This window comes from Eretmochelys imbricata, chromosome 2 (genome assembly GCF_965152235.1).
Source record: "Eretmochelys imbricata isolate rEreImb1 chromosome 2, rEreImb1.hap1, whole genome shotgun sequence".
In the NCBI taxonomy this organism is placed as follows: Eukaryota; Metazoa; Chordata; order Testudines; family Cheloniidae; genus Eretmochelys; species Eretmochelys imbricata.
Window position 1 is genome coordinate 213,936,336 of NC_135573.1, and position 8,873 is coordinate 213,945,208.

Consider the following 8,873-nt stretch of genomic DNA (forward strand, 5'->3'; position numbering starts at 1 on the left):
AAATAGGTAAGGTGAAATTAAGAAACTGGTTGATTGTTTTTTATCTACACACAGCAGCTCACAAATAGTTATAGAAATGGAAAAATTGGCATATGTACACATGCTGTTTGAGTTTAACTAGTAATCAGTCACAAGCCATATTGCTTTGAATATCTAGACAGAGATAATACTCTAACCAGATTCAGCTGCTCCTACTCACCTTACCCCTCAAGTAATAACCAATAATATTTCTTGAGTAAAATGCTATTTAATGTGAATAAGGGTTTCAGAATCTGACCCTACTAATTATTATAATGATTGCAAAGTTGACAGAATAATTGTAATATATATATATATACGGTGAAACAAACCTGCTTGTCACAATTGAAAATAAAGTAAAAACTTGAGGTCTGCTAGGTCATTTGGTAGAAAAATTTCTACCCTGATCTTCATTATATTTCCAGGCCATCTGACTTGAAAATTACATTTGGTTGTTTCACTGAAAAAAATTACATGAATGAAAAGCACAGAAGGCAACATAATAAAGAAACATCCAGATAGGGGATGGAATTCTAGCCCTATTGAAATCAATGGCAAAACTCCCATTTTGCCCTCAGGGGCCAGGATTTCACCCATGAAGGTTGCAGCTGACCCTCTCAGTATAATGGACTGAACAACAAAACTCTGTATCCAAAGCCTTTAAGTTTTGGGCACATTCAGCGTTATATCCACATGAAAATAGACTTTTTGGTGCTTATCCAAACAGAAGCTTCAAAAACCATTTGAGGTTCCCTATTGCTAGTTAGTGCTCTCCTATTGTATGTCACCTCTTACTGAAAATTATTTTTTTAAGACGTGATTTGAATAATTCACATCATCATATTTTATCTGGGATTAAGGATACTTTGAATTAGAAGTGGAAGGCGCTGAATCTAGATGGATTGAACACACATCTAAATGAGTGAATTTAAATGAATTCCATTGATAGATAAAACTTCCACTAAATTCAGTAGAGCCAGGATTTGGCCCAATGAAGGGGACAAACAGTTGTGAAACAAAATTTGTTGCAGAGATTCATGTAGCAGTTCAGAGTGATTTTGTTTGCTCGTCCTTTTAAAGTCACGTACCTGATTTTTCTATGCTCCTTTTGACAAGGAAATCACTACCCCTAATCCCCATCTTATTTTTTTATAATGTGTTATTGGGATCTTTCCAACTAAGGAATTGAAATACAAGGTTCACTAAATGGAAGATTTTGTGTATGACTTGGTAGTGAAAGAATGCTATTCAAAGGCATTTCCTCTTGTTTGTCTCAAGAATCACTTATAAAAGCCACAATTAACTCTTTGACTGTTCACTTAAACTTGGAGAGATGCTGAGACTTGTAAAAAGAAAGAATATTTAAGTGCCCCCCTTAGGGTAATTAGTTATGAAATGCTCAGATGTTGATATTTGCTGTGATGCAAAAGACTCCACTATAAAGCTGTTATTTAGATACCAGTCTTGGTGCAGTAACTAGATAGGTCAGGAATGAGATACCCCAAAACAAAACTTGACTAGTGGCCCATTCATTTAATCACTCAGGTTTTTTTTCACCACGTGGTAAGTTCAAATTATGACATATTGTAGCTCTATTATTTAAAAAAAAACTAACTTGCTCTTGCAGCTGCGCAGATAGATGTGTAACTACCTGATTTCTAGGTGGTCAGTATGGTCCTTGCGCATGGATATCTATGTGGACAATATTGGAGCTGTGACTCCATCTTTAGGCTTGTAACTTACTATTCTTTTTATTACCCCATGTCCTCAACCCCCACCTCAGCCCACTTGTTCTGTCCCGTAGAGTGTTAGCTCTTTGGGGCTGGGACTGTGATTTACTTTGGATTTGTACAATGCCTCGCACAATTGGGCCTCAACCTTGTTGGCTTCTAGGCACTCCTACAATATGAACGTTAATGCTAATTAATAATGTTAATGTTTGTAAATTGAGTTGGAGCCTGAAAAATGCAATTTCTGTACCAGTGCTGACTCCAGAGTCCCTGTTTCTCAAATAAGTTTATGGCAGTGTCGACTGTTCGATTACACATACCAGCCTGAGGAGGTGTGGCATTCCTTGATGCATTTATCCCCCACATGAATTAAACCATAGAACACAACTTTATTTTCTACATCATCTGTCACATACTTTCAGTATCAGAATGCTTCACAGAGTTAAATAACACTGTTACAGAGAGAAATAAAAGCAGATGGAGAGAGAAATGAAGAGGCATAGATAGGAGCAAATGGCTATGAGCAAGAGGCAGTGAGACTGAGATATAGGAAAGCTCCTCCAGATGGCAGGAGCTGCAGAGGAGAAGGTCTTTGGATGCTAATTCATGTCAAGTTTTTACAGTATAAAACAGTTTTTACAGTAGCTTAAAATGCGAGGGATTATAGTTACCTGCATCTGGCTCAGTAGAGCCACAGGCTGCAGCTGTGTTTCCCCTTTCCTGGTAATTAATTTTATCTCTCTTAATTACTTGTTCCTTCTTCGCATCAGTTCATCTCTTCCTCTTTCATGGCACTTCCTCTTTCCTTCTGTTTTATGTCATCATATCTCAACTCTGTCTCATTTTGAATCTTATCTTTCCACACACCTCGCAGGGTCTGTTGGTGCAGGCGGGATCAAACCTGGGACCTCTAGAGCTAAATGCAGGAGCCTCTGTGGCATGAGCTAAAAGGCATAGGGCCCTTAGCTAAGGTTGTAGAGCAGACTCATTAATCTCTAAGTGGTCTTCACGCCACTAGAGGGGACAGAACGCCACACCCAGGAGGTGTGTGGGTTATATTTATTTCCCCCTTCTCCCCTCCTTTTGTCTTCTCCTCCTCCCCTCTGTCTCTCTTCTGTCTTTCCCTATTTGTCAATATCCTTCTTTTCCTCCCGGACAATCATGGTCAAAGGAGACAATCCACTCCCTCCTCCCCAAAGCCAGGCTGTGGGCTTGCACAAGAATGCCTTCCTTGCCTGCCTGGATCAAGAACTAAGGCAGTCATTCTTGTGCTTCTCTGTGCTCTTCAGAGCTGGGACTGAGGGCAGCTGTCACTTCCATACTTACAACCTGTGGCTCTACTGAGCCAGATGCAGGTAACTACCTGTAATCACTTGCATATTAAGCTACTGTAAAAACTTGACATGAATTAGCATCCAAAGACCTTCTCCCCTTCCATTGTGCTCCATTGGTAGCTGAGCACATTCAAGCAATAGCTGCCTGAAAGGACAGACTTCCTGCATGGATAGCTGCTAAAAGCAACACTGAGCCCCACCAGTTAACTGAGTAAAGCCTCAAGCTCCCTGTCACATGGAAACTGATCTCCTTCCAGGTCAGATAGGCCAAAATAAGCACATTTGGGTGAATAAAGTCAGACAAATAAGCAGCCGGATTGCATGAGTCAGAAAGAACCCAGCTTGACTCTCAGAATTCAGGGAGCGCTTCCAGGGCTCTGGCGACTGGAAAAATGTTTAGGTATAAAAACAGCAGATTTGGAGTCACTGTGAGACAATAAACCAGTGCCGTGTTAGTCCCTTTTTCACAGCAAAACTCCATCTAGGGCCTGATCCAAAACCCACTGAAATCACTGCTTTCTGGGTCCTCAAGTATTATTGCATCTACTCCCTCCTGCCATGTTTTGTTAACATTACACGTAACCACACTGCTTAGTTTAGGCTGTTTCACTTATGCTACATTGTGAGGTGTGTGTGTATGCAGCACCCACGTACTTCATCATTTGTTGGGAAGGACGCTTATAAATATATATGTATATATTTTTGATGCAGACCTTCAGAATGGCTTCTGTGTGTAAGTAAAAATTCATGTACATTTATTGAAATCAAGGCTCTTGGCTACATGTGCAACATTTAAAACATGGGCACTGAAATTATCCATGCCCTGTGTACACTGAAATGCAAGTCTTCTGTGAAAATGATCTCTCTAAAAATGCTCAGAGTCTGAACTGTGTTCTAACATGGCGGAGGTGGGTGGGGGGAAGGAAAATGTCTGTAAACCATTTTGGGAGTGGTTGTTTAACACCAGATCAAAGAAATTTTGTTATGATGTGTATTTAAACAAAAACTTCCAAATGCCTTGAGTGCATATCACAAAAGACAGTCTCTTATTGTTTAAAAAACATCAGCCTTCCTTGTTTCATCCCACGTATTTAATGTGTATCTTTGTGTAGGCAGCCACACAAACTGAAGGTGCAGGGTTTGTTCAAAGCTTCACAGTACTGGAGTATGATTACTTCCCGCACCAAAGAAGACAAAATACAGTGGCAGCAAAGCACCACCTGGTGGTGGTGCCTTATGAATTTCTAGCAAAAAAAGCCTTTCTAAAGTTGATCAGAAGGCCTATACTACTGATGAATAGCTTGGCAGTGCAGTGATTGCTCACTGGGACAATCTCACTAGGATTTTAAATCATCACCTTGATCTCGAATATCACTGATTCCCAATCTCTTTCCTAGCAACACAACTCCGTGCCTGTGGTAATTAATGAGAAATGGGGTACCTGTTTGAACAATGTGGCAAGACTGAAAAAATACAGAAGGCATTTGGCTCCAGAGCTATCAATCCAGCGTCATTCACAGTTACTAAAATGTAAAAAGGAAAAGTGCAATCATTACTGTAAACTCTAGTTTACAGAGAGTGCTGGAAAATATGCTCAGTAATATTATTAGCCCATTGGGTAGCAACAAGCTGCCAGACAGTTAATCAAACAGTCCATGTGGGTGGGCAAGGTAAATGCAATATCTATTGGCTAGGATACAATGGATTATCTTGGCGGACATGTATAGTCTTGGAGGCAGTTTCTCTGCAGTTCCCAGGGTTTCATTCAGACTTTTGTCAGTTTCTGTCAGTACAGACCCTGAGTTTCATTTTTTTCAGGCTTGAACAAACCCCCCAAACTTGGCCAAAGTTTTGCCTGGATGTGGGTTGAAACCATAGAGTTCCGCATGGTTTACAGCCAACAGCTTAAATAAGGGTCGTTTCTTGCAAAAATCTTCCTGGGCTTTCTTGAAACTGTTTCTGAACAGTAGAGAGCCTTTAGAAACACAGCTTGCAACGCACAGCACTCCAGGCAGCCAGACGGTGTTCCAGGCTGTTTAATACAAGCACCTGGTGATTTTCAAATTGACATTAAATGAGAAATCGATTAATATCAGTTGATATTAAAGTAACACAATTGTACTTAATTGATGCAAAAAGTTTTGGTCAGTGTGAGAAAAAAAAATCTCCACAAGGACAGATTTTCCACAAAGTGAGATGTTTATTACACTCGCCTCTGGGCAACAAAATAAATTTGAATTTTCTACCATGATTCTCATTAAGAAATAACCATTACGAATGTCGTGTAAATTTGGTGCTTTGTGTTCTTTGGAGTCACATTTATCAGCGTGTGTGTTTTGTTTTGTTTTTTTCAAGCAAACACAGGAAACCAGATTGGATATTGTTCCTTGGAGGATCACTTGTAACTAATGTAGAATGTGAGGCAGACAGTACAGAAGAAATCAGTCTTATTTAAACTTCATTGTGGAAGCTGCTACACTTGAAAGAATGTTTTATAAGTAAGACACGTAATTGTTCAGCAGCTCTTTCATGCCCTCTGCAGTTAAGTCTATTTCTTGTGTATGTGCAGTCAAATTAAGATCTGTTGTTTTTCCTGCTAATGCAATTTACCTCAGGTAAATACCAGTACATCAGGGGGGTAATGCTGTTGTGGCTTCTGTTACTCACACCCGCCACTGACAAGCAAATGCTACAGAGTGGAATAAGGTTGTACTGTACATAGTCTAATTCACAGAAGTAGTTCAGAGCACTGAAATACAAGCACATTATTGCATGTACTGTTTGATGGCATGACTAACTTCACAAGTTTGCACGTCACTGCACACGCAATTATCTGTGCACTGGTTAACATACACCTGCAGTATTCAAAGCTAAATGAAAATTGCAGATCTTGAATATAGATGACTGTCCAAACTGCTTTGAAATAAGTAGGGCTATGGGTAGAGCTGCTATTATAAATTTCATTTTACTAACTATCAGTTTTAAAAATGTGTGCCAGATTCAATTATTGCTGCTCACATTCACGCAAATAAAAGTATCATTAAATTAATAATCTAAATTACTATAAATTGCTTGTGTATGAATTAAGAGGAAGTTCTTTAATCATTAATTTTAGCAGCTAAGCAAGGCTAAAGATTAAAAATAAGAATGGTCCCTTGGAAGTAGAATAATAAATGACAATAATGGGACTATGAAAATGATTTCAGGCCCTGATCCAGCAAAGATTTAAGCGTATATCTCAATAAAAGCATGGGAGCAGTCCCTCTTGACTATTTGTTTGCTTTGCTGGATTAGACCACAGACTGTAAAATCTTGGAAATAGATTTTTCAGTATGTTTGTACAGTGCCAGAGATGGTAGCAGCATGCAGGTCAGGCCAGGGAGAGGGTTCCAAGCATGTGGGACCACATAGTAGAAGGAGAGGGTCTCAAGTGTAAGGCACTGGATTGTGATTCAGGAGACAGGGGTTTAAATCTTGACTCTGTTACAGACTTCCTATGTTACTGTCACAGGATACTTAGTCTTTGCCTCAGTTTCCCATCTGTACAATGGAAATAATAAAAATTTCTTTCTCATGCCCCTTGCCAATTTTGTCTGGCATGCTCTTTGGGGCAGGCATGGTTTCTTACTATTGTGTGTGTTCAGTGCCTATTTCAGGGGTCAACAACCTTCAGCACGTGGTCCATAAGGGTAATCCGCTGTTGGGCCATGAGACATTTTGTTTACATTGACTGTCTGCAGGCACGGCCCACCGCAGCTCCCAGTGGCCGCGGTTTGCAGCTCCTACTGGCCGGGGAAGGCAAACTGCAGCCACTGGGAGCTGCGGGGGGCTGTGCCTGTGGACGGTCAATGTAAACTATATGTCTTGCAGCCCACTAGCAGATTACCCTGATGGGCCGCATGCCAAAGGTTGCCGACCCCTGGCCTATTGTAATGAGGGCACAAACTCTGTTGGGGACTCCAAGTGCTACATTATTACAAATAATTTTAAGATAAATAAAAATTGATGAATAGTTATTAATTATTTTGCAGTGGGTAGCAGTAGAGGCCCCAAACAAATCAGGGCTCCATTGTGCCAGGCACTGTACAAACACAGAGTAAGAGATTGTCTCTGCCCCAAAGAGCTTACAATCTAAATAGACATGAGAGGCACAGGGTGGAGGTGGAAACAGAACCATAGAGAAAGGCAATGACTTGACCAGAATCACACAGCAAGTTAGTGACAGCACTGTGACCAGAACCTAGGTCTCCCACTCAAAGTCCAGCACCATAGCTACTAGCCTACACTGTCTCCTTCTGTATGAATATTGGTTTGGTTTGTCTGCAGGAGTCAACAAGGTGCAATTTCTCTATGATGAGGTGAGGAAGCATGGTCCGGTATTTAAAGCACAGGACTGTGAACCAGGCGTCCTGGGCTCTCCTCCCAGCTCTGCTAAAGATCAATTCTGTGACTCTTGGTAAGGTAGGGCTTCAATTTGGGCTTGAATTGGTACTGGGAGTGGCTGGCTCATTACAAAAGCAGCTTTGGAATTGACACCTCCTCATCTATTGTTAGGAGTGGACTACATCCACCCTGATCAAATTGGCCCTGTCAACATTGGTTCTCTACTGTTCTCCACTCCCTTCCCTTCATGTGTCATTATATAATGCCTGCATCTGTAATTTTCACTCCATGCATCTGAAGAAGTGGGGTTTTACCCATGAAAGCTTATGCCCTAATAAATCTATTAGTCTTTAAGGTGCCACCAGACTCCTTGTTGTTTCTCTGGCAAGGTAGGGTTGTCTACACTGTGCCACAATGTGCACCAGAGGGGTGTAAATTGTAAAGTGCTCGAACTGCCTTGTGTAGACCCTGCTGCCACACTCTAAAAGGTTCCTTGGGCATGTTAACATAGTACTGTTTCAAATGAGACTATATCAACGCTCAGTAGATACCTTTAGTATTATTTACAACATACCTCGGTGCAGCAAACAATTCAATAGTATATTGGAAACTCCTTGAATTCCTAGCTGAATCCTTTCTGGTATTGCTTTTGCTTTTCAGTGACTGTAGAGAAAGTAGATGATATGACTCATATATCTGGAACATTAGCAGTGCTTGTAAATTGGTTTTTTTTGTCAACATATTAAAATTATCCAATGGTGTCTTTTACATGACTGTGCAATGCAATAGGTTAGTGGAGGTATGTTCATAGTTGTGTTCTGCACTAAGAACATGAACTGAACTGAAAGGATAACGCTCTTGGACAGGCCCACAATCATTCGTACTAATTCCATTGCTGTTGGCAAGTATATTTTCTTGAAAACATTCTTCAAGGAAAATAGACTTCCGATTTGTGCTGTACAAATATTTTCTGACAATTGGATGGCTTGGGCAGAGCATATGGGGAAGCATAAGAGGTTAAAGCAGAAAAGTAGGCAGGGGCTAAATTGTGGAGGCCTTTGAAGACAATGGCAAAGAGCTGGTACACTGTGTGTGTAAAACAGCGTTGAACATTTTGTTCAAACTAATTTGTATGAATGTTAAGTTTACCACTCTGAGATGTGCCAAAAAGTTGAGAAAACACAACGGATTAGAAACATGCCATAATTTAATGGATAAAGTTTCAGTATTTATCCAATAGTTAGCATGGGTAGTCAGCAAACGCTGATTCACTGCACACACCACCCCCCCATTACCTTTGCTCATCCATCTCCCCAGTTCTGGACTGTAACCCACACCCTCTCAGGGTGGTGTTCTGTCTCCAGCTGGGCTACTGACTGAGGTTGATGAGCCTGCTAGAGCCCAGGCT